Source organism: Marmota monax, unplaced genomic scaffold, assembly GCF_021218885.2.
Source record: "Marmota monax isolate L192 unplaced genomic scaffold, Marmota_monax_Labrador192_F-V1.1 WCK01_AAM20220418_F8-fsc00018, whole genome shotgun sequence".
Lineage (NCBI taxonomy): Eukaryota > Metazoa > Chordata > Mammalia > Rodentia > Sciuridae > Marmota > Marmota monax.
Window position 1 is genome coordinate 15,313,524 of NW_026692201.1, and position 26,532 is coordinate 15,340,055.

Genomic DNA, 26,532 nt, shown 5'->3' on the forward strand with positions numbered 1-26,532 from the left:
AGAAAGAACCAGAGCCAAGAGATTGAAGTGATGCCCCTCTGCCCCTTTACTTCCACACGCCACAGTGGCAGACCTTTCTTTCTTCCCTTTTCCAATAGCTATTGGCACCGAATTGTGCAAGGCAGAGAGGGAAGTGGCAGCAGCCCTCAAACCTTAGCTGGATTTTCTATTCTGACAATAGCTTGTTTACTCTGAGAAGGCTGAAGTTTTGAAATTGGAAGCAAGATTGGGGTGGGGGGGCAGGAATACATATTTTAGGCCCTAGAAATAAAATTGAGCTATTTACAACTAAGAATATTCCCCTATTTGAGATACGAAACTTCCTTTGGGGTTTGTTTTACCAATTACATTTGTTTCTTATTTTTCATCATCAATAGCAGTCACCTAAAGGAAATAAAGTATTCTCTCAATTTTCCTCCATTTTCTCTGTGATGTAAAACCTTTATCTTGGAACCTTTTTTTTTTTTTTACAGGGGAAAAAATTGTCATTTGTTAAAATAGCTTGAGCTATGACTGAATTTTTGTGAAAGCAATATTATAAACTCCTCACGAAAACAAGAATAAAAAAAGGCTTTATGCTAACACAAAATACATAAGATTGGAGGAGAAAACCACTAACATTAGTAGAATTTTGTGGGAGAGTAATCATAAACAACTCAAAGTTAGTATCTAATGACTATTAATTTTCTTAAGTTAAATTAACTTACATACAAATCATACTAGTTAGTACAGTCTGAACCTGGGCATTCTCTCCAAATCTCTTATTTTAGGTGTTGTGTGTGTTAAAGACCCTGTTGTCATTTTTGTCATTCATAGATATTAATTCTACAAGGAGGCTTAAGGTATCACTTTTGTCTTTGTGTCACCTGAGTTTTTAAAAAACCATGTATTTCAGAAAGCTGAGAACCAGTTCCTTCCCTCTATATCTCATTTCAGAACTTGTAAAAATTAACATTTAGTCTTATAAATATTTGATCTACTAAGTTTTAACAATTTAGTGACCCAGCAGAAGAGCAGCATAAGAGTTGTAAATTTAATGGGTTAACACCAAAATGACCTTTATATGAATTTAAAACAAAACCCTTTATGTTATATTCTTAGTCAAGATTATCTATAGGCTTAAGCATAAACATCTCAGAAGCAAAAATAGGCATATTTTCCTTAAAACTTTTACATATTAAATTTTATCCTGCTTTTCTATCAAAGAACCATTGAAACATGTATCAGTTAGCAGTAAAGTTATGATTCTATTATATAGGTAACTTTTTTATTTTTTAAAGATGAAAAATGTCTTCATGTACATGGGACTTTATTTAGGGATTTTCAAAAACATGCTTTAAATGTCACTGTGAATATATTGTGTAAATCTGGAATATGAGTTTTATGAATCCACATTTAATTTAATTAATCATATTGATTCACTTGACATTTTTCTCCTTCTGAATCTCCCATCCCCCCTTTCTTCATCTCTCTATTAAAAGCATTTCTTTCACAGTGGTAGACTAATTTTTGAAGCAGATTTTACAAAATAAAACTGACAATGGTTTTAGAAGAACTTTTAAAAGCATTCAACTTAGATTTGTTAGAAGTGCTTAAATGAATATTTAAGAATTCAAAGTACTTAATCACACTAATCTTAATGTTACATTAAAAATCCCAATCCCCCAAATGAGTAGATCTACTTTTTAAGGAGAGTAATTATTAATATTAAATAACCAGAATAATCACAAGTATACCCTAAGCCAAAATAAGCACTTGAGATTAGTAACAAACATTTTTCTGAGTTTTAAAAGAGAACATTACCTTTTAAAAAATGAAGTAACTAACTAGCAAAATAGCCAAAGATTTAATATTATTAAAAACCACAATACATACAACTTCAGAATTTATATTGGGTTATACTGTATCACGAAATTACTTAGAAAATGTTTACTAAAACATTTAAAATATAGTATACAATAATGTAGTATAAATGACAAAGCAGTATATCACACCAACATGTATATTTATTGTCAAGCTTTACACAGTTGTAAAATGAAAAAACATTCATAATTGATAAGTGTCCCAAAGATATTAGTGATAATAACTAAGATAAAACGAATATAGAACCCTGAGTGTGTGCACCAAGGTCCCTGCATTTTATAAGAACATAGAGATGCATATATACTGACATGTTCAATGTAGATACATTTGTCCTTTATTTACACTGACCATAATACAATAAAGTGGATTTTTAAAGTTTTTCTCTTAACCAATTCTTTTCCAACCCCCAAATACTAAACCGGTTTCAGAGTTTAGTAACTCAAAATACTACACTCAGAAAAGTTACATTTCAGTTGAAACTAACCATGGAAATTGTCCCAAAGGAAGTCTTATTTGTTTGTTCTTTCGTTTTGTAGTGGTATGGAGACCAGTATATGGCCGTAGTGGGAGGAAGCAGCAAGAAGCTGGATTAGGATGGAAACTTCCTTCAGCCTCACAGCCTTGTTTGCTGGCCACAGATGCCATTATGGTATATAGATAAGATACGTTTAATATGAAGACTTTAAAAAGAGCCTTCACACTCCTGAAAATTCAGAGGCAAAGCTGAGCTTCTTTCTTTAGACCACATACTTCACTGTGTTGGCCCAGGAAGCCTGGCTAAAGATAGTTTCATCCAGCTCATACGCTTGGGTTTTGTCACTTCATGTCATAACCTCCACATTCTTAAAATGTAGTTTTAAAATGTGTTAAATGGAAATGCTGATATAAGCCTAAATGTAGCTGTACTTGCTATTTCTGCTCTAAGTTCATTCATGGTGGTAGATTTAGTTAAAAGGCCCAGAACAGCCATGCTTAACAGTAAGGAAACAAAATCCTCTTGACTTCAATGGGGACTAGGAACATGTAAAAGCAAAGTGAACACTGTAGATATTTGAGATAAATATCTTCTGTGGAAATGTACACATTTCATTAATGTCTACTATACATATAGAAAAATATGTGCTGCATTACAAATAGAGCCTTGTTAGTCTTTTTTTCTACATTAAATGCTATTTTCTATATCTTGGACATTTAGAATATGCAGTAACATTTATGATAGTAATAGCTAACTCCAAATAGAACTGCTAGTGATCCTAGGTGTCTATTTAATCATAATCAAGGACTACCTGGTAAGCATTAAGTGACAATAAAGGGTATTCTTGCTAAAATATTAGATGAATTGATAATAGAGAAAATGGTCACTTAAGATAGAAAAGTAAACAGAAAATAGCAGTAATTATGTGTGCAAGTGCACACCAGCCTCCTATATTACATGCAGTATTCAATGGGTTATTATAAAATAAAAAGTATGGTACCTCTCCTTGATGATACAGCTGCATTAGGAAGTTTTACAGAATAGCCTTGCTTCCCAGAGCACAACATTTAGCTTTTCCACTTTTTTTTTTGATAGAATTTCCCCTCCCAGTTAAAAACTGGTTTTCATCACACAACTGCATAATTATTTTTCTGCAACTAGCTATAATTACTTGTTTTGTGTATCTCTACTAGAGTGATTCAGTGTTTGCTGTTCTACCTCATAAAATGCATCTGTATTAGAGGCATGTGAAAAGGAGTATTGACCTTATATAATATATTGCCATATTGGTAGGGGCACACAGCCCTAATTCTTTGTAAAAGGCACAAAAGTCTATATTGCTTTGAGTTTTTCCTTTTTGAATGCTATTTGAGTTTTCTGACTAAAGCATAAAACTGGAGGTAACTGAAGACAAGAAACCTCACAACATGGAAATTACTTGGTACACAAAGAATCTCCCTCTCATATGGATGTACAATGGGCTACTGAATAAAAAAGGCTGTCGGAGGGATTTGTTGATAGTGGCATCATAGAAAACCCTGGAATCAGTGTTTGTGAGATTTGTCAGACCAAAAACTCAAACAGATTTCAAATCACTCAAGAATATCTAATCATTTTATGTCATTCATAAGGGTCTCCACAAATAAAAATAAAAATTCAGCAGCACCCCTCCTGCCAGTCTCTTTCATCTTGTAACAGTCCTTCTCTGTCTTTTCCTTCCAATTCCTATTTGTCTGTCGTCCTTTCTTTCAAGTTCTCTGTAATCCTTGCTTTCCCAAGTCCCTCTGTAGTCTTATTCATCAGTGATGCCAATAAAAATAAACAGTCTATTTAAAATAAATGAGTCGGGGCCAAAAAATAAATGATTAGTGTGTGTCTCTTTATTATTATGTAGTAAAAATACACCTGTGGCATTGTCTTTTAAATTTTTCTCAAATAATTTTAGAAACAAATCTCAAATAAACTAGAGGAGAACTGAAGTGCTATTTAATTTCTCTGAATTTATTTGTAAATGCATGTAATGTTAAATGCAGTGAAACCCTTGTGAGACCACTTTTGTACTTACTGATCCCAGGGTGCAGAAAGAATTAGCTTATCCAGGAAAACTCAAAGTCATAATTAGTCTTGTGAGTTATAATAATCGGGTCTCATCCTGCACTTCTTTCTCATGTGGTACTCCCAGTGGGAATTCTGCATGAAAAAGGACCACAGGATTTGGCATTAATAATGGCATACCTGTGAAATATGAGCATTTTCCTATAGTGCCAATCAGTAAAATTAGAAATCTGCTTCATCTTGGTCTATATCCTTCAATTAAAAGAACAACATCAATAGATTTTTTTCCAATTTAAAAATAAACAATTTAGTTTTAGTTTTTGAAATAGCTATCAAAATTCAGAAATAAAAATTAAGCCAGGCCCAGTGGTGCATTCCTAGAATCTCAGCTGCTTGGGAGGCTGAGATAGGTGGATCACAAGTTTGAGGGCTTCCTCAGCTACTTAGCAGGAAAAAAATTGTGTCAAAATAAAAAACACAAAAAGGCTGGGGAGGTAGCTCAGTGGTAGAGAGCCACTGAGTTCAATCCCCAGTACTGGGAGCTGGGGGTAGAAGAAAAATTTAAAAATTTTTCCCTGCTAAATAGATAGATGCTGTCTCCTCTTAGATTAGCTATAAATATAAGTCTATAACTAATTTTTATTTATAAATATTAAAAATGCCTAAGTTTTATGTAGTTTCTCCAAACAAATAGACATAAAAAAGCAAGTAAGGAAAGGATAAATGAACTCCAGTGGAAAGCTGTTTGTTTTCAAAGATCTCAGATCAGCCATTTTTTCTAATTTGAGTACTTAGGTCACTCAAGCATTTGTTGACTGATCGAGATAATCAATTATTTTAATATACTGACCCCAACTAAATTTGGGGAGGAATGCAACAGCTTGCCACCTCTGAGGTGTTGACATTTTTGAAACAGAAATATACCTTTGAAGAGTTACATTATGATAAATACTTACTATGTTTAGAAAAACAAGCAGACTATCATTGTATATCCATTTAAAGCCCAATGATGCATAGTTCCAATAACCCTAAAAATTTAGGCAACATTCCATTACAGGTAAATAGATAAACAAATCGTAGTATATTATGACAACGGAATATTATTTAGTAATACAAAAGAATAAACCACTGATACATTTTACAACATCATCTTATGCTGACTGAGAGACGCTAGGAGAAAAAAAGTATAAATCATATATGTAACAGTCAGCTAATGTATAGTGACAGAAAGTAGAATAGTAGTAAGAAGGGTCAGAGGGCAGGAATTACAAAGAACAACAAGGAAACTTTTGGTGTGATAGATATGTTCAATATCTTTGTTGTAGTGATAGTTTCACCGGTGTTTACATAGGTAAATATTTAAATATACAGTTAAGTTTGAGCAGTTTGTTATATATCAATTTTACCTTGATAAAGCTGTTAAATATAAAGGGACCAAATAGAATGGATACAGCAACCAATCAGAATGGATGCTAGCCATGAATAACAGAAAAATCAGATAGGTTTTGAAATTATCTGAGCAGTTGGGGCCACATACAGTTTAATGTAAAGAATTTGTGAATTCAGATTGCTCTCTTCACCTGCTGACTGAGGTTTATGACTCCTGGTTTAATGTAAAACCGCTTTCCATTTCTTTTCTGTTAAAAATCTATACAGTCCCGAATGAGGTGAGCATCACAAGTTTTAGATTCTATCTTTAGCAGTGCTACAAAATGTGTGACTAAACTGATGTCAGAATACCACTAAACGATTGTTTGAAGCAGCGATAAACTGAAAGATAGTTTCTTTTAGAGAAAATAGGATCTATCCACCAAGCATTTCAATCTCACAATTGTGTGCTTTGTCTTAACACTTCCAAAGATATTCACTTCCTTTTCTTTACCATATGTGCAATAAAAATAGAGTGGGAACGTTTCTTTGGGAGATATTGTTAGCCAAGGAACAGAACTTACCCAAGTGTATTTATCTCAGGTAGGTATCACTAACCAATCAATTTTAATTTATTTCAGCAAAAAAATTGTTCATATTCATAGTACAGTATAGAAACACCATATTGAGTCTCTATTCTGAAATGGAGGATGACTAATTGAGTTATCTACCAAAATGCCTTATGTGATACAAAGTAAGGACTGAGAAAACTTCAGGTAGTTATTTTTACTATTATAATTTCTCTATACTAAGTGTTGTGTTTATTTACTTACAATTAAGTTTTCAGATGCACCACCGGAGTTAAATCACTCTTCATCTCAAGGAGGGGGAATTATTTCTTAAGAACTCAGAGACTAAGCTAAAAGTCAATAAACATATGCGAAAAAATACTGGAAGCAAATTAAATATGTGTGCAAAATGACATTTTAGTAAAAGAACATGTTTAAAATTTTAGGTTTATCAAACATACATCAGTAAAATTAAATTAAAATTTTTTGTGGATACAGAAATACATGTATTTTACATTACCTAAAATGAAAAAAAATTTCCATCTCACTAAATTATGATTTTAATTTATTATTCTGATTTTAGAGAGCTAATATTTAAAATGCATCTATGAAAACATCTCTATTTAGTAAGTTAGGTATATTTTTTCTTTAATTTTTTTTTAGCTGTTGATAGACTTTTATTTTATTTATTCATTTGCAGTACTGAGAATCGAACCCAGTGCCTCACAGATGCCAGGCAAGCACTCTACCACTGAGCCACAGCCTTAGCCCACACATATATATATTTTTTAATGTCCACTTTTTGGCCAGGATTGATGCTTGTAACTTATATAGTACTGAATATAAGATTTGCAATAAGAAAATGTGCCATTGACCTTGGATATAAATTTAACTGATTTGTATGTTGATATGTAACTAAATTATACTAGCTATGGTTATGTTTTTTGCTTTTTTTTTTTTTTTTGGATACTCTTTGAAACAGGAGAGGTTCACTTTCTTTTCCTTTTCCTTTATACTTTGCCAAGGTCTGCTGTTTTTCCTTTGTCACATCTTCATTCTGTACTTCTTTCCCTTTATTATTTAGCCAAGGATCTTTTTTCTTCTGTTATTATTAATGTCAGCCAGGGACAAAGACATTGTCTTAACTGTAAAGATGCAATTCCTTCCTTCTTCTCTCTCACTTTCTTTATTTCTTCCTTTTTTTTCTTGTGCTAGGGATTGAATTGAGGACCTAGAACATACTAGGCTAGTGCCCCACCACCCAACTACATTCTGGACAGCTACCCATCCACCATTTCTTGAACATGCTTAGGATTAAAAAGAACTTGTCAGATACAACATTAGCTCAACTCTTATACACTCCTTATGAGATTGTTTTTCTTTTGTTACCTCTTTTTTTTTTTTTCAGGATTTTAGCTTTAACCAGGACCAGTTTATCAACAAAGGAATTAAAAAGATCTTTAAGAGTTTTAGAAGGTCCACCACTTCCACCCCCACCTGATTTCTGGTTTTCCATGTAATCTAATCAGATAAATATCCCTCCTTCACCTTCAGACTAAAATCAAGCTGTTTTGGAAGTCAGTATTTAAAGTGAACACCATGTGCAAGTTTCCTGGAACTGGAGGCTCTTCAACTAGAAAAACTCTAAAGAGCCTTTGGGTATTGAAATAAAGATCTCTATAAGGCCAATTTATTCTCTCTGTAGAATCTTATGCCGCAGTCCGGCTGCAGCAAAATAACCGGGGGGTGACGAGCAACTTGTGTACATTGATACAGCTAGAGTGGGAGCCGTTTATTGTAGGACAGGAGGGGTATATATACATTCCACACAGCTTATCTTAATTAACATAAACTAGATACAGCAGTCAACCAATAAGGAATCTCCACACTTAATGGCTCACTGGCGTTACTTCACAAACCACTCCCTCTGGCAAAATGCCAGGCTCCATCTTGACTTGTTTACAGACCCTAACATTTCCCCCTTCTGTTTAATTTAAATAACGACCATAGTGGTTTTTACACAAACACCATAAATAATCTGCTACAAGCAGAAGGGGAGGATACAAAATGCCACAATACCAAGCCAATTGATGGCTCCATGCAAGAAGCCCTTGGAAAAATTATACCAGCAATGACACCATTAGCAAAGATACCGAGTTACAATTTGTTGTAGATTACAGTTTGTTGTCTCAGTCCAGGTAAAGCAGTGTCTCAATAGATTAACTCACAGTCCAGGTAAATCACAGTCCAGGTAAATTCTGCAGGCAGCTAGCTTGATCCGAAGTCTCGTCCGGTTCTTAGCAACACTGGAAATTCTTCCACCCTCGTCCTCACCGGCACTGGAATGAAGGCAGGAACTCCGGCAATGATGCTAAAGAAAATCCTGTAGTATTCCAGCAGGCACTAAGAAAACAACCTTCTGAACAATTTAGTACATTATCTCAAGGTTTTTTACATTTGAAATAGTGCTCATTACTCATTAGCTTCCAGGTGTGGGAGAACCATTGTAGTTACTGGCCTTGGAAATGATCAAACTTCAGGGAAGCAGGCTGTCTTCTGCCTGCAGCATCCTGGGCAGCCCCAGATGGCCCCAGGGAGAGTCCGGGAAGTGTTCGGACTCAAACTGCCACTGGGCACAGGGAGCAAGAGCCTGAGAGACTGTGCCTCCGGGTCAGGTCTGGATTTGGGCTCTCACAGTGGTGTCCTGCTCCCCTGGTGGGGGGGCGGGGAAGAGCCGGCTGCCGCCACTTGGAAAATCCTTGCTGTGCTGTGACCAGCTCGCGCATGTGGCAGCCGCCAAGTCGATTCACGCACCCTCCCGTAACGAAAAGTATTCAGTAATAGCCTTTTGCTGCAACTTTTTTCCTGATATTCCTTCCTCCTCTGAACTTTCTTCTTTCTGACTGGAGTTCCTGGGCTTCCATCAACACAAGCCCTAACTATTCTTGGTTCCACTGGGGTGCCTCCTTCCCTTAGTAGTTTACTTCTCACCCCTTCCATATTTTCATCACAAAGACAATACAATACACTGAGACAAAACAAGACACAAACATACTGTATCAATCTTTTCCATTTTCTCACAATGGCCATTTTTCCTCTCGCCCTATTTGCCTAGGGACGAGCAGATTTGCTCCCGTCCTATCTAGGGATGGGCAGCTTTTTTTCGTCACTTACCCCCGAGTGTCCCCGGGCTCCCAGTAGGGGTCACCATCTGCCTCAGTCCAGCTGCAACAAACTAACGGGGGGGGGGGGGTAAGTGACGAGCAACTTGTGTAGATTGATACAGCAGGAGTGGGAGCCATTTATTGTAGGACAGGAGGGGTATATATACATTCCACACAGCTTATCTTAATTAAAATAAACTAGATACCGTTACTTCACAAACCACTCCCTATGGCAAAATGCCAGGCTCCATCTTGACTTGTTTACAGACCCTAACAATCTTAGTGTTCATTTGTCACTTCTTGCTGTTGAGATGCTCATCCCTCCCCTACTCCTTATTTTAGAGAAGACATAATTGACATCATTCTTTATTTTTTATTTATTTTTTTCACATGGTATTTCTATTCTTAGTTTATTTTTTTTTTAATTTTTTATTGTTGGCTGTTCAAAACATTACATAGTTCTTGATATATCATATTTCACACTTTGATTCAAGTGGGTTATGAGCTCCCATTTTTACCCCATATACAGATTGCAGAATCACATCAGTTACACATCCATTGATTTACATATTGCCATACTCGTGTCTGTTGTGTTCTGCTGCCTTTCCTATCCTCTACTATCCCCCCTCCCCTCCCCTCCCCTCCCCTCTTCTCTCTCTGCCCCCTCTACTGACATTCATTTCTCCCCCTTGTATTATTTTTCCCATTCCCCTCACTTCCTCTTGTATGTATTTTTGTATAACTCTGAGGGTCTCCTTCCATTTCCATGCAATTTCCCTTCTCTCTCCCTTTCCCTCCCACCTCTCATCCCTGTTTAATGTTAATCTTCTTCTCATGCTCTTCGACCCTACTCTGTTCTTAGTTACTCTCCTTATATCAAAGAAGACATTTGGCATTTGTTTTTTAGGGATTGGCTAGCTTCACTTAGCATAATCTGCTCTAATGCCATCCATTTCCCTGCAAATTCTATGATTTTGTCATTTTTTAATGCAGAGTAATACTCCATTGTGTATAAATGCCACATTTTTTTTATCCATTCATCTATTGAAGGGCATCTAGGTTGGTTCCACAGTCTTGCTATTGTGAATTGTGCTGCTATGAACATCGATGTAGCAGTGTCCCTGTAGCATGCTCTTTTTAGGTCTTTAGGGAATAGACCGAGAAGGGGAATAGCTGGGTCAAATGGTGGCTCCATTCCCAGCTTTCCAAGAAATCTCCATACTGCTTTCCAAATTGGCTGCACCAATTTGCAGTCCCACCAGCAATGTACAAGTGTACCCTTTTCCCCACATCCTCGCCAGCACTTGTTGTTGTTTGACTTCATAATGGCTGCCAATCTAACTGGAGTGAGATGGTATCTTAGGGTGGTTTTGATTTGCATTTCTCTGACAGCTAGAGATGGTGAGCATTTTTTCATGTACTTGTTGATTGACTGTATGTCCTCCTCTGAGAAGTGTCTGTTCAGGTCCTTGGCCCATTTGTTGATTGGGTTGTTTGTTCTCTTATTGTCTAATTTTTTGAGTTCTTTGTATACTCTGGATATTAGGGCTCTATCTGAAGTGTGAGGAGTAAAGATTTGTTCCCAGGATGTAGGCTCTCTATTTACCTCTCTTATTGTTTCTTTTGCTGAGAAAAAACATTTTAGTTTGAGTAAGTCCCATTTGTTGATTCTAGTTATTAACTTTTGTGCTATGGGTGTCCTATTGAGGAATTTGGAGCCCGACCCCACAGTATGTAGATCGTAGCCAACTTTTTCTTCTATCAGACGGCGTGTCTCTGATTTGATATCAAGCTCCTTGATCCATTTTGAATTCACTTTTGTGCATGGCGAGAGAAAGGGATTCAGTTTCATTTTGTTGCATATGGATTTCCAGTTTTCCCAGCACCATTTGTTGAAGATGCTATCCTTCCTCCATTGCATGCTTTTAGCCCCTTTATCAAATATAAGGTAGTTGTAGTTTTGTGGATTGGTTTCTGTGTCCTCTATTCTGTACCATTGGTCCACCCGCCTGTTTTGGTACCAGTACCATGCTGTTTTTGTTACTATTGCTCTGTAGTATAGTTTGAAGTCTGGTATCGCTATACCGCCTGATTCACACTTCCTGCTTAGCATTGTTTTTGCTATTCTGGGTCTTTTATTTTTCCATATGAATTTCATGATTGCTTTCTCTATTTCTACAAGAAATGCCGTTGGGATTTTGATTGGCATTGCATTAAACCTATAGAGAACTTTTGGTAATATCGCCATTTTGATGATGTTAGTTCTGCCTATCCATGAACAGGGTGTATTTTTCCATCTTCTAAGATCTTCTTCTATTTCTCTCTTTAGGGTTCTGTAGTTTTCATTGTATAAGTCTTTCACCTCTTTTGTTAGGTTGATTCCCAAGTATTTTATTTTTTTTAAAGATATTGTGAATGGAGTGGTTGTCCTCATTTCCATTTCAGAGGATTTGTCGCTGATATACAGGAATGCCTTTGATTTATGCGTGTTGATTTTATATCCTACCACTTTGCTGAATTCATTTATTAGCTCTAATAGTTTCTTTGTAGACCCTTTTGGGTCTGCTAGGTATAGAATCATGTCATCTGCAAATAGTGATAATTTAAGTTCTTCTTTTCCTATTTTGATGCCTTTAATTTCTTTCATCTGTCTAATTGCTCTGGCCAGTGTTTCGAGAACTATGTTGAACAGTAGTGGTGAGAGAGGGCATCCCTGTCTTGTTCCAGATTTTAGAGGGAATGCCTTCAATTTTTCTCCATTCAGAATGAATGACATCATTCTTTATGATACTTCATGGCCACATTCTATATGTCTCTGTTTCTTATCAGTATACATTGAGAAAAATCTGTGCTGCCTATCTCACTGGATTTTTTTTTTTAGGACCCATATAATGATCTACATGAGTGAAATTAAGACATAAGATAGTTTTTCCAGATGCTAAGGCTGAGGTAGGAGGGTCTCAAGTTTAAGACTGTCCTTAGAAACTTAGTGAGATGCTGTCTCAAAATAAAAAATAAAAAAGGCTGGAAGATGTAGCTCAGTGCTACAGCATGCCTGGGTTTAGTCCGGAGAACTGAAAAAAAAGTGAAATAATTTTACTAGAAACAATAGAAGACTAGACATTGATGTGGCATAGTAATATCAGTTAAATTCATATTGGTTGATTGGTTCATTTTCTTAAACGATCACCTTGTTTGTGCAGATATGTATTTTTAGATATCAGATTTACAGGAAATCAGATTATTCTGCAGAGTTGCATTTATGATATCTTATCATGTTAATCCAAAGGAGATGTTGTGATAGTTGTTAACAATGAACCATGAGGACATGGAGAGCCTAATGAGAAAAAAGATCTTTCCTTGGAAGATTTGTTAAAAAAAAAAAAAAAAAAAAAAAAACTATGGTCAAGCCACCTAAATTATATCTTTAACAGGTTCTGTCATCTATTAAGTTTCCATATACCCAGTCTGTACAAAACATAAAGACTTTCTTTTTTTTCTCTCATTGATCTATTAACATGAAGTCACTTTTTAATTCACTATTATAAGTAACTGCAATTAGAAGGATTTATTAATTAGTGGATATTATGATCATTATTAATTACTCTTAACTACATAGCATTTCACATAATCCTCTCCATAACTCTTCATCTTTATAAGGATAGAGTTCAGAGTTACTCATGAGGACAATGGAACCCACAAAATTATTGTGGACTATAATTAGAACAAAGAAAGCATTTTGCTTTTTAAAATGAAGATCTAAACAGACCTTATAAATTATTTGTTTACTTTGTCCATATCAGTTAAGTTTCTTAAAATAAGAAGAATCAGTAATTTACAAATTCCATTTTGTACATTTCTTTTATTCATCAATGAACCAAGGAATGTGATGACCCTCAACTTTTATCTATACAGCTTTGTAACATTGAGAGCAACAAAAATAGTTTTATCAACTTTCACTAAAAGTTTTGCAAAAAAATTAAGACTCAGTAGGTTTTCAGAACCTAAGGGTTATTTTACAAGTTGATATTGACTAGAAAACAAAACATTGTATCAGTTTATTTCTAAATAAACTTATTAGTATTTTAGAATTTTTCAATTTCCATGCATTTACTTTACCTGAATTTACATCTTTTGCTATACCTATTATTTATCTGTAACTAATTATTTTTACAGGCTCTTTACTATTTTAGCCAAAGAACAACTCTGTCAACACTTTCTCTAATACACTTCAAGCAACAAGAACAAATTGTATCAGATCCTGTTTCAAGTGAGTAAAATTATACTATGGGAAAGACTAATGTAGCCTGAGTAAATATAAAAAGAGACAGCTAAGTATGAGTGAAGGTAAAGTTCTTCACCTTAAGATCTCCTAGAATGACGTTGACATAAAGAAGCTAAATATGACATATAATTATACATAAATTTCACCTTTTTCTCAAATAGTTTATTTAGTTATCCCTTTCTATGGCCTATTTCTGGCTCAATCCAACCATATCCTATTGTGACACTCATTTGAAATATTTTACCTCACTTCTTGAAAGGAGGTATCCTATATGTCTCATGACATATTTTAAGATGCTATTGTATAATAACTAGCAAATATACCCCAAATTTATTAAGACAGTCTGGATAAAGAATGGAATATTCTGCAGAATTCTACAGATCCTTCCACTGCTGCTTCCTGGTTTCTGAGTTATCTTGGTTGGTTTCAGGAGTTGATCTTTGGTTCTTGTTTCTAACTCTGAATTTGGCACTACCTTTGTATCTCTTGGTGATCAAATTCGGCTACTTTCCATGGCACACCTGGACCTGAAGACCCCTGTTCTTCACCTGTGCTGTCACTGCCTTCTTCCTGCAATCTTGCTGTATTTTGTCTCATGTTGTGCATGGTTTGACAGCTTTGTCATTATCCATCTATCTGAGCATATGTGATTGGTCAATTCAGGAAAATAAGCAACTTATTTTAATACTTAGTTGACCACCTAAAAAAGTAATTCGGAAGTTGCCACATACAGTGGTCAAATATTATGAGATTCAGACAAGCAACAATACATGTTGGTGAGGATGTGGGAAAAAGGTGCACTCATACATTGTTGCTAGGATGGCAAATTGGTGCAGCCACTATGGAAAGCAGTATGAAGATTCCTAAGAAAACTTGGAATGAAACTACCATTTGATCCAGTCATCCCACTCCTAGGGTTATACCCAAAGGACATAAAATCATCATACTACAGTGACACAGCCACATCAATGTTTATAGCAACTCAATTCACAATAGTTAAACTATGGAACCAAACTAGTTGCCCTTCAACAGATGAATGGATAAGAAACTGCTGTATATGCACACAATGGAATATTAATCAGCCTTAAAGAAGAATAAATTATGGCATTTGCCAGTAAATGGATGGAACTGGAGAATATTATGCTAAGCAAAATAAGCCAATCCCAAAGAACCAAAGGCCAAATGTTTTCTCTGATATGTGGATACTAATTCACAACAAGAGGTGGGAGAATAGTAGTATTTTGGACTAAACAGAGGGGAGTGAAGGGAGGTAAGGGAGCATGAGGGTAGGAATGATAGTAGGATGTATCAGACATTATTACCCTATGTGCATATATGAATCCATGACCTATTTAACTCTACATCATGTACAACAGATGAATGAGAAGTTATACTCAGTTCATGTATGATGTGTTGAAATGCATTTTACTGTCATGTATAACTAATTAGAACAAGTTTTAAAAATAAAAAAAAACATGAGATTCAGAATGAAGGAAGTGGCAATAAGTAAGGATTTCCATAAATGAGGTAGTCTGAAGTAATTTATTGAAATGGGAGTAGAGAAAGAAAACACAGATTTGAGTAAGAAAGATGTGAATTCAGTGTCACATAATTATACCATAAGTTCATCTGTAAGACACCAAATTGTGATAACTATTGTGTAGTGGAATGTAGAATTTGCAGATGAGATGAGAAATCTAGGCATGGGGTGTGTATTTGGGAATGGAGTAGTTTAAAAAGGACTGAATGGTCAAAGGTGTTCAAGTCAAGAAGTCATGTAGGATGAGGACTAAAACCCATTGCATCCATCTTAAAAGGCTATTGATGAACATGGCTAATAGAATATTAGTGAAATGGAATAAGCAATAGTTTGGATTCAGAGCATGGAGGAGTGAATTGGAAAGTAAAAGAATGGAATGCCCTGTCCTTATAATGATAATAGCAATATTTTCATCTTGTATCAGGGTTAAGAACCAGTATAATCTACATATTTTCTAAAAAAATGTAAAATGAAATTCTCTACTTCTGTTCAACACCCATTCTCTATTTTTTCTTTCTAGTTATCTTTGTTGAGGTAGTTTGTTTTAAAGAAATAGTGTATATTAGTGTTTAGCACATAGCCTAATATTTTTAGTATTTAAGTAATGGAACTACAGGTACTCCTAATTACCTGAATCTAATCTACTCCCAAAAATGTGTAGGAAGGAAAAACTTGTCTAGAAAATGCAAATATTTTATTATTTAAAATGAGAAAAAGAAAAACACATTCTGGGTGCATGCAAAAACTTCAACCTGTTCCCTAAACATCAGTAGAATATTATTAACCCCCTGTATAGTAGTCTACATAATCCATAATTTTGCATTATGAAAATCACTTAATACTAGATTCGTTAACATTTAACAAACCCACTGGTGAATATGTTTATATGGATTACAGACAGTAACAGGCATGAACTACATTTTCCTTCTGCACTGCCATGAATATTTGTTTAATATAAATAACCAAGAAGAAAAATATATATATGTATATATATTTTTGTGTATATATATATATATATGCAATTAACAGCAAAATAAAATAAACAAATGAGGTCTTTTACTTTCCTGATAAGGCTTAGAATTGGGAATACCTTTTTATTTAATAATGCATAATACTTTTAAATGAGGCAAATACCATCCTATCAGAAGAATATGTGACATATGAATGCAATGTATTCTGCATCCTCTGGTACAACTCTAGAAATTACATGGATATTTATTACAACAATTATAGATTAAATTACTAAATTTAGGATAAATGTTTTAAAAGCTGTTTCTACTTTTACTGTTATGTGCCTAAGAGTAAAATTATTGTGGCACATGAGCAAAACATAGAACAGAGGTCCTCAACTGGGAGCAGTTTTGCCCCAAAGGGTAAACTTGGTGATGTCTGGGAACAAAATAGAGGTCAGGAATGCTGACAAACATCCTTCACTGCACAGGACAGTTTCCCACAAAAAGAATAATGCAACTCAAAATATCAATAGTGCTGAAATTAAGAAACCCTGAAGGAAAGCAGTGTTCAAAGGCATGGTGTTCTGTATAAGGAACAATGATGGAATAAATTTGAATAGAAAAACCAAGTGCCAAACTAGTGTCTTTAGGATAGTCAGGGCTGATGTAAGTAGAAATATAATATTAGATGGAAGGGCAATCGATTATAGCTTAGAGGAGATTCTTGAATACAACATGAGGAATTTAGATTAAAGATTTTAATGAAAGAAAGTGTTGTGATGAAAATGAAGTTTGAAGATTTGTGGGTCATTAGATCTAGGGTACGGTCAAGAGGAGAGACTAGTGTAATTAAACCCCATTAAGAGTGGAAGAAGAGCAGCATGTGTCAGGACTCTATCAATGGAAATGGAGGAAAAGGGTGGAACAAAACATACGTTTCAGAGGAAACCTTAATTGGAAATATGAGCAGATTGACTTGCAAAGTCAAGAGTTGGGAAGGATCAAAGTCATTAGCTTCCAGAACTATAAAGTGGATATTTTCATCAATAATACTAATAAAGATAAGGAAAGTATCTGGGTTTTGGTGGGAAGTATGAGAGAAAATATTAAGTTTAGTTTTTACCATGTTACAGTGAAGGGGGTAACAAAATACATGAGATAATTTCAATTATTGCAGGAATTTTTGTCTACATTTTCACTTAATTCTTTTTATTAGATTTATTAATTTATTCTAATTTTGTATACATGACAGCAGAATACATTTCTATTCATAGTACACATATGGAGCATAATTTTTCATTTCTCTGGTTGTACACAAAGTAGAGTCACACCATTTGTGTCTTTATACATGTTCATTGGTTAATGATGTCCATTTCATTCCACCATCTTTCTTGCCCCAATGCCCCCTTTCTTCCCCTTCCTCTCCTTTGCCCTATCCAAAGTTCCTCCATTCCTCCTATGCTCTTCCCCACCACCATTATGGATCAGCAGCCACTTATCAGATAAAACATTCAGCCTTTGGTTTTTTGGGGATTAGCTAACTTCAGTTAGCATGATAATCTCCAACTTCATCCATTTACCTGCAAATGCTATGATTTTATTCTCTTTTAATGCTGAATAATATTTCATTGTGTATATATACACCACAGTTTCTTTATCCATTTATCTACTGAAGGGTATCTAGTTTGGTTCTACAATTTAGCTATTGTGAACTGTGCTCCTATAAACATTGATGTGGCTGCACCATTATAGTATGCTATTTTTAAGTCCTTTGGGTATAAATCGAGGAGTGGGATAGTTGGGTCAAATGGTGGCTCCATTCCAAGTCTTCCAAGGAATCTCCATACTGCTTTTCATATTGGTTGCACCAATTTGTAGTTCCACCAGCAATGTATGAGTGTGCCTTTTCCCCCATATCCTTGCAAACACTTATTGTTGCTTGCATTCTTAATAATTGCCATTCTTACTGGAGTGAGATGGAATCTTAGAGCAGTTTTGATTTGCATTTCTGTAATTGCTAGAGATGTTGAAAATTTTTCCATATACTTGTTGATTGGTTGTATATTATCCTTAGCCCATTTATTAATTGGGTTATTTGGGTTTGTTTGTTTTTTGTTTTTTGTTTTTTTTGGTGTTAAGTTTTTTGAGTTCCTTATATATTCTGGAGATTAGTGCTCTATCTGATGTGTGTGTGGCAAAAATTTGCCCCCAAAATGTAGGCTCTCTTCACCTCATTGATTATTTCTTTTGCTGAGAAGAAGCTTTTCAGTTTGAATCCATCCCATTTATTGATTCTTGATTTTGTTTCTTGAGCTATAGGAGTCTTAAGGAAGTCAGAGCCTAATACAACATGATGAAGATTTGGGTCTACCTTTTCTTCTAGGCACAAGGTCTCTAGTCTAATTCCTAGGTCCTTGATCCACTTTGAGTTTTGTGTAAGGTGAGAAATAGGGGCTTAATTTCATTTTGCTGCATATAGATTTCTAGTTTTCCCAGCACCATTTGTTGAAGAGCCTATCTTTTCTCCAATATATGTTTTTGGTGCCTTTGTCTAATATGAGATAACTGTATTTATATGAGTTTGTCTATGTGTCTTCTATTCTGTACCATTGGTCTACAGGTCTATTTTGGTGCCAATACCATTCCCCGTTTGTTACTATTGCTCTGTAGTATAGTTTAAGGTCTGGCATTGTGATGCTACCTGCTTCACTCTTCTTGCTAAGGATTGCTTTTGTTATTCTGGGTCTCTTATTTTTCCAGATGAATTTCATGATTCCTTTTTCTACTTCTATGAGGAATATCATTGGAATTTTAATTGGAATTGCATTAAATCTGTATGGTGCTTTTAGTAGTATGGTAATTTTGACAGTATTAATTCTGCCTATCCAAGAATAAGAGAGATCTCTCCATCTTCTAAGGTCTTCTTTAATTTCTGTTCTGTAGTTTTCATTGTAGGGGTCTTTCACCTCATTCATTAAGTTTTTTTCCAATTATTTTATTAAATTTATTTGAGGCTATTGTGAATGGGGAAGTTTTTCTAGTTTCTCTTTCAGAGCATTTGTCACTGATATACAGAAATGCATTTCATTTGTGGGTGTTGATTTTTATATCCTGCTACTTTGCTGAATTCATGTAGTAGTTCTAGAAACTTTCTGGTGGAATTTTTTGGATCCTCTATGTATAGAATCATGTCATTGGCAAATAGTGATAAACAGTTTGAGTTTTTCCTTTCCTATCCGTATCCCTTTAATTTCTTTCATCTGTTTAATTGCTCTGGCTAGAATTTCAAGAACTGTGTTAAATAGAAGTGGTGAAAGAGGGCATCCCTGTCTTGTTCCAGTTTTTAGAGGGAATGTTTTCAATTTTTCTCCATTTAGAATGGTATTGGCCTTGGGTTTAGCAGAGATAGCTAAATGTTGGTAGATGGGGGTACACACAGGAGCAGTGGCTGGGGGTCCTGCTCAGAAGTTGAGGCCAGGGGACCTATGTGGACATGGCAGCCAGGATTCCTGCACAGAAGCAGATGTTGGGGGTCCTCTAATAATTCACAGATTCTAATAACTCCACTGCTTGAATCCCAGGTCACAGAGGAACAAGGAATGCAGTCTCCCTCTAGCCCACCATTTTGGATCTGCCTCACTTAATTCTTTTAGGTAGTCTAAAATAATTTTTAATTCTTTCAGACATTTAGTCTTTAGGTTTCAAGTCAATTAACATATTTGAGCATCCACTCTGTGCCATAATTCATATATTTTTCACATGCAATCTCACCTAAATTCCAAAAAATTACTGGAGAATATTACTACCCCATTTTATGGATGAGAGAAACGAAGATTAGCAAGATTAAATGACCAAGGTCATACAACTGTCAAATCACTGTACTAGAATTTAACCTAATGCCTTCTAACTCTAAGTCCTGGGATTTTCACTAAAATGATTTTCCTCTAGTCCTCATTGCGTGCTCCAGTTATTTCACACAATCCGCCATAATCACATCTTTATTGAGTTTAATAAATAACTTCCTCCAGCCATGCATACTTTTTAAATACATTTTTCTTTCAAAAAATAATGCATGTCAATCTAAAAATTTGGAAAATAAAAAAAGCATAAGTCAAAAGGATAAAATAATGATAAATTATAGCACTTAGAAATATCTACTAATAAACAAATTTCAGGTAATAATTTAATTTTCATCATTTTTATTTTTCTCTGCTGATGATTTTGCTGATGTACATAGATATTTCTAAAATGAATCATCAGGAATTAGAAACAGGAGATGAAAAAAAAAAAAAAAGGATGATACACAAGCTAGAGAATTAGTTTTCGAACCCATAAAGAAGAAACTCGTGTGGGGTGAGGGTGGGGAGAGGAAATGGGGACAGGGTAATTTCTAGAACCTCATTTTGCCCAAGGAGCACTAGGAACTTAATAAATCTTAGTTCATCTGTCATCTCTATGGTCTGCTAATGACAAGATTAAATTGAAGCTACACTTTCCTGAGTGCTTATCATTTGCCAGGCGCAGTACTAAGAGCTTTACCCACATTATCTCATTTTATCCCTGCAGCATATTTCCAACTTAGAGAAGCAGAAACTTAGTCTTAAAGAGGTTTTAAAAACTTGCTCAAGTTCTGAATCTAGGAAGTGGAGAAGTGAGGATTCAAAAGCAAATTTGGCTGCAGAGGCAGCATCATCACTGTGCTATGCAGCCTCCTCTCCATGAAGAAAATCAGGTGTGTAAAGTATATAATCCAGGAAAGTGAGTCAGAGCTGAAGGGAATCTCAGGATCTAATTCTCATGGTATTTAGTCTCAGGTCCCGCCCCCCCCCCTTATTTTTTTTCTGTCTCTCTCTTTTTATGAATGGGTTGACATTTGGCCTCTGGAATATAATTTAATGCTTGAGTCACTAGATAGTTTTTATTTGATTCCATTAGAAAATGTGATTTGCTAAGGAATGCACATGAGATTACTATGTATCTGACACATAGCAGAACCCTGGTTGCTGAGTGAATGATCATCAAACTGAAGATTATGTCTCCAGAATAACTTTAATCATAAGTTGAGTCACAGAACCCCATTGAAGTTTGCCAGTTATCCATTTAGAAAAACTGGATTTCAACAAAATATTGGCAGAACAAAATATCCATTACCTGCAATAGTTCTTAGTCAGATAATTGCTCTTGGGAAACAGAATGTTACAGTTTAAAATCATGTTAATTGCAAATGATCACATTTGGGTTCAAATTTAAAATAAATGCATTTCTTTGTTTTGTCAAAATATCTAGAAAACATAGGCTTTGGCAAAAGTTTTAGGTTGTCGGATGATGCTGTAATGGAAGACTAGAAGTGAATAAAAGTTTTGGTGCATTTTGTCAGCTAGTCCTTTAGAATAGAAATATTTCTTTAGAATAGAAATATTTCACATGCTCCTCCTGTAAAGCTTAAAGTGGGTCATTGATTTTACACAAGGACCCATATTAGTCATGGACATTTTTATATTTAATTGTTGGGTATCAGTCTGTGTTTATTTTAGTGATAAATGTTTCAAAGCTAAGGTTCTCAAATAAACAGAGGTATTTATCCCTTTGAAATTTTAACCACAATACAATTAAAATGAATGCAATAAATAAAATTTTAATGCAGGTATATTTGAAGGTTATATACTTAATGGTTTGGTCCATATCTATCATTTTTTAGCTTCCCAAAAGTCAATATATAGGAAAGTCAATGTGTTAACTAGCAAATCAGAAACACAATGTACATCTAATTGTGGGTCTATTATTAATCCCTTAATAAGGTCCAGGACTGATGAGAGTTTATGTTGCCTGGTCTTTTAAAAAATCTTTTACCAGTCTGGCTTGCTACTTAGAGATTATTAAACATTATTTTAAACACTAGATATCCCTATAGCACCATAGCAGGTAAACAGAATGATTGGATTTTCAAGCAAGAAGCAGCTGTATAGATTTCTTCTCATCCCTTTTTTTAGGACAGGGATACTAAAGATTAGCAAAGTGCTGTCACACTGTTAGTGATAGAGCTAGTCTTTCAGAAGCCAGGCTCCTGAGTCCCACATTACTGTTTTCCAAAATGCCAAGTTTTTGAATTTGAAGATCCTAATCCAATTTCTGATTTTTTAGGTATAGGGATAATTTGCCTTGTAGCTCATGTACCCAGGCTATGTTTATTTTATTTTATTTTTCTTGACAGAATGAAGTAGGAATTAAGTGGATCAAGGCATAAGGGAGAAACAGAAGCTTGCACTAACTGAAAATTAGTGTCTCACAATGACAAATGCCATGGGGTCTTTTTGAGACTGCTTTTGGTGATGGTGAATCACCATTGCTCTTAGAATCAAGGGTCTGAAACAGCTAACACCAGAGTTAATCTTATGAAGGTATTGCCTGTATGACTTAGACAAATGGATACAGTTCCTTGGAGTTCCTGTCAAGTAAAATGGTTTATTAAAAAATATTGATATCTCAATTGCCATTATGGTGTTTTATGTTGGCAGTGGAAGTAAAAATGAATTTTCTCACTGATTTTCCGTGCGAGGCAGCTCTAATTATTCATTTTACTTCATGCTGGATAATGAAAAGATTCTAAGCTTTAGTCATTTGTGTAACTCTAGAAACTCTCTACAAAGGAGAAAGCAAAGTTTTTCAATGGAGGTTTTCTCTGTGTCTAATTGTACAAGCTTATAGCAAAAAAAAAAAAAATACAAATAAAACTGTGAGATGGTACTTTAGAAATAGCTATTCATTTAAGCTTTTAAACATTTACTTTCACCATATGAATGGTCACTGTCAGAACAAGTTAAAGATGGTTGAGTAAGTTTGGCAATATTTCCCAAACTGCATCAATTCTTTACAAAAGACATCTACTACTTTGTCAAACTGATCCCAGCATTTGCCTTTCAGCTCCGACAAAAATAGTTTCTTCTGATTTAATGAAATTTTTCAATCTGATTGTTAGATAAAGGTCTTTTACAACAACCAAATCAAGTTGACCAGTTGGATTCTCATTCCTGCTCTTATTCACACTTCCTCATTACCTTTTCGTGTCTGAACAAGTTACCCAGAGTCATGGAGTACTGAGAGGAGTCAGCTCTTACTATAAGATGTTTGTGTTTCTGCATTTTGAAGCATCAGAAGAGAAATGCACCTTTAATATCTCTTGTGTGTCTATAAAGTGAAATTACTGGTCTGCAGTATAATAAATTGTAGCTGGAAGACACCTTGGACAAAATTCAATCCAGCTTCCCCAAGCCCCCCAACCACAGGGTTAGGGATGTGTACCACTAGTGTGTACAATATAATTTTAAGAAGCATATGGACAGTGAGTGACGCAATGGGAAAATTAGCTTCTTTTCAGGTTTTTTTTTCAGACTTCTAATTATATCAAGAAGAAAGTCTCAGTCTGATGCTAACAAAGAACTCTCTAACACTTTTATCTTCCTTTTTAAGAAATAGAAGACAAGCCTCAGGCTCAGAGTCTTCAGCAGACAACTATGTAGAACTAGAATTTAATAATACTGTATGGTTTTCATTAAATTAAAAATTTTCAGATTACCATCTATGTGGATGACACTCTTTTTTTTAATGGCAGGGATATAAAGCTTTCTTTTAAAACATACTTATTTAAGTTTAAAATTAAAAAGAATTGGTTTAAAACAAATATTAAGTAAAAATTAGTGAATACAACAGTTCAAACATTACATACTGCCTGTAGTTAATGATAAGGTAAAATTCATGATGGGAAGGACTAAGAACTTGGGGAGCTGGAAACCAGCTCTTTACTGGGCAGATGGGAAATCTGAAGCCCAGAGAGGTCAAGAAGTTATAGACAGGACCGCAGCTTACAGGTCACCTACCTTCACCTCTTTACTTGACAGTGTGAATAATTTCCTTCAAAATGGCCTTTCCCCCATCACTTTGTGAACAATATACATTAAGTTTGAACTTGAAAAGCAATAAAACTTTATTTCTTCATCCCCATATAATAAAAGAACTGACTTGACAAGGTTACTGAAGAAGAACTGTAAATATCAGAAAAACTAAGCCAGATCTGTGGGACATGAGTTAGTGAAAAGGGAGACGGAAAAGATTGCCCACCATGTAAAACTCAACTTCAAATTCAAAGCTTAACAGGGTCGGATTTTTTTTCTTCTTTCAGGACTGGTTTACCTAAATAAATAAAAAATGTGATTTGGTTTAAATGTACAAGTTTTGAATTCTTAAAAACATGGCCAGATTAAATTTCTTAACCATATATATATTTGGGAACAGACTTTTTAGACTTTCATTGAAATACAAAACTGAAATGCTTCTAGAAAAACAAAGTTTTAAATTAAGGGCAATTTATGTATCTTTTTAAAAAGTATTTTTATTAGTTGTTAATGGACATTTGTTTATTTATTTATTTATATGCAATGCTGAGAATTGAACCTAATGCCTCACACATGCTAAGAAAGTGCTCTACCACTGAGCTACAACCCTAGCCCCAAATTATGTATCTTTCAGACCTTAAAAATATTGTAATGGGGGGGGGGCTATGGTTGTGGCTCAGTTGTAGAGTGCTCGCCTATCACAGATGAGGGTTCAATCCTCAGCACAACATAAAAATGAAATAAAGATATTGTATCAACAAACGTTTAAAAAATAAATATTTTTAAAAATTATTTATTTATTTTTTATTCAAGCCAGTTCTTTTTTAAATTGATTTAATATATTTTAAAATATAAGCCATTTGGAAACTAATTCTTTATCTTTGCTGTGCTTCAGTTCCTTTTATTTGAACAAAGGGACAAATACACATCTGTGTCACTGGGTTTTCTAAAGAAATAATAGCAATCAATAGAGTATAAAGTTCAGGGCTTAAACATGGGAAATAACTATGCTGCTTCTCTTAATGCCTAAATCACTCCTGAGTTGTAAACAAGGGACTGAGAAATTCACCACATATTCTAGATAACTAATACTGTTCCATAGTGAGGATTCCCATTTTCAGACTCACTCTTCTGGCTTTGACATTTTCATTCCTGATTCTGAGAGCCCAACTGAAGTGTCCTTGAGAAATTGCAGTCTCTGGAGAATTCCAAGGAATGTCATTTCATGCACACCATAGTCTCTGTGGGAGGGAGGTATCTGAGCATCAGTTCACCAGAAAGAGGTGACTCTGTTGTACCCTCTCCAATTTTCTTCCAAGGATTCATGAGAAGACCTGCTTCTGATGCAGAATATCTAAGCAGAAGCAGAAATGTCAATCTTTTGAAATTGGGGATTGATTATGAGCCATTTTCATAAGGGCCTGTAATTCATCTCACATTCCCTTGATTCACTCACAAGATTGTCACTCATCCAGTAGCATCATGTTGTGTACCTCGTATTCTTTGGGGTTCCATTATAGGTGCCCAGTCTTTGGAAATATCTCTCTGTAATCTCCCTGACAAGGGAGAGGGGTAGACTAGAAGCAACACTATTTGTGTGTGAAGATTCCACAATGCCCCTTTTAGCAATTCATGTCAGAGTGAGTTAATTTGGTTTATGTGACCCACAAATTATTTTTATGACTTTGCCCTTGCTTAGAAGTTTCAATTGCTTTATGTGTATTGCAAATCTTCTCTATTTCATCAGTGAGGAATCAGTCACAAAGAGCTATTTACTTATTTATCAACATCAAATCACCCCAGTCCATAATTGGAATAGACTCCGGTATTCAGCTTCCCATTCAGATGTTTTTCTACAGTGTTCATTAGTGTTCTGTTTCAGTTTTCACCCTTTCTGGACTTTTATCTTGGGTTTGCCTATCTTGGTTATTTGTGGAAGGTACTGTAATAGTACCATTTTTGAGAGGAGGGAGCTGAATGTTAAGGAGAAAAAACATACCTTAGTTGGTGGGGGAAAAGCCACAGAAGTTAGCAATATAAAGTATTGATTCTTTTGGTAAAAAATAAAAAGTATTATTTATCTTTGATTCTAGAGGTTCTGACTCAATCATCTCCTGTCTTTCATTTCAATTTCTAGAACTGGCCTTCTGGTTAGTTCATCTACCTATCAAATATGAAGTCACATTCTTCAGCTTAAGTAGAGCCACTTGTCAGGTTTTGTCCACACTGTCAACAGCATATACGCCTTTGCTCTTCAACCACAGAAAAGCTTATTTAATTTTCTGTTATCTTTTAAGAGAGCTTTAAATAGTTTTTAATGGAGGCTGCTATCAATTGCAAATTTAATAATTCATTTATAAAAGATTAAACA

General features: G+C 34.9%; 1 long non-coding RNA gene across 2 annotated transcripts in view; it reads left to right on the forward strand.

Annotated features, from left to right (window-relative positions):
* LOC124081916 (uncharacterized) overlaps nt 1-26,532 on the forward strand; it is a 46,215-nt gene that overhangs the window by 9,828 nt on the left and 9,855 nt on the right. The window contains exon 2 of one of the 2 annotated variants that reach the window (XR_006848184.2): nt 13,671-13,764. The exons of the other annotated variant lie outside the window; for it this stretch is intronic. This is a non-coding gene — a long non-coding RNA (uncharacterized LOC124081916). The remainder of the gene's footprint in view (nt 1-13,670; nt 13,765-26,532) is intronic. 2 annotated transcript variants of the gene reach the window in all.